Genomic DNA, 1,238 nt, shown 5'->3' on the forward strand with positions numbered 1-1,238 from the left:
CTCAGCCCGCACGGCTCCCCCGCTCCCGACCCGGAGCTGACCGACTGCTCCTTCCAACACACCTGGATTTCTGTTCCACGCAGGGCTCTTCAGCAGCAGCCTGGCTTGGAGAAAGTCACGTTTTAAAATGTTTCTCTAAAATGTGTACCGAAGTGCATCGTACGGTTATAGTCATCAAGTACGCATATTCTTCATTAAGCTTGTAGTGGACAAATTCAATTATAGCAAAAATTCACAGTATTTAATACATTAAGAATTCAGATCTTCAGACTATAACCTGAAGAGTTCGTGATTGACCTAAAAATTATTTGAATTCTTTAATTACTGAAGGGGTGTTTCAAGAATATCCCAAACAATTTCAAATTCTGGCTTCTCAAAATCCATATTGTGATATGATGAAAAGCCATCCTAAAATTAAAACCTAAACTGCTTAGCTCCTAGTAGACCAGTACATAGGTTTCCCTGCAAAAGCTCTCCATGGTAAAATCAACAGACTTATCTTCAAAAATACCTCTATCTCAACAGAAACAGTCTACAACAAGAAATATGTTTGCAACCAGCTCTACTCATATTTAGTATATTCCACTTAGCCTATTCTGCATTTTCTCTACTTTGCACTTAAGTTCACTTTAAATAATTTCACTTTGCCATGTAAAAAGCAGACATACCAAAAATCATTCTTATCCAAATTATTCTGTTTAAAGTCGTAAAAAATCCGTATCTTTCTTCCAACATGATTTTTAGTTCTGCCTTTATCATCTATGCAGCGCCTTGCTCAATACTACTCCAGCCTATGCTCTGCTCTCCAGGGCTCCTGCGCTGGGGCTTGAGCAGACACAATATTTAACATTATTTCTACATGCACCATTGCAGGTAGTGCTGGTGAACTCAGCACACGCTTCTATAGCAGGAAAAGGTAAACATCACTACTGGTTACATACATTAAAACATAAGCTATGGTGTTAGAATACAGCAAATCAGCCACAGTTTTAACATGCCTTAGATACACAAGTAACTTTATTTTATTCTACTAGGTAATTATTCATTCAGCAGTTTGTCTTTTTGGCACAGGTAAACACTACACCTTCCCAGGACAAATAACACAGTGCGAGCTCTCCATGAACTTCCACAGTTCTCAGAGAAAAGTTAATTATAATTTTTAATTGGCATAATACCAAGTATGCATTACCCTGTTTCATACAATTGCAGAATTTTCTCAGAACTCACTCAGCTTGCTA

The sequence above is a fragment of the Geospiza fortis genome, unplaced genomic scaffold (genome assembly GCF_000277835.1).
Source record: "Geospiza fortis unplaced genomic scaffold, GeoFor_1.0 scaffold171, whole genome shotgun sequence".
NCBI classification, from domain to species: Eukaryota; Metazoa; Chordata; class Aves; order Passeriformes; family Thraupidae; genus Geospiza; species Geospiza fortis.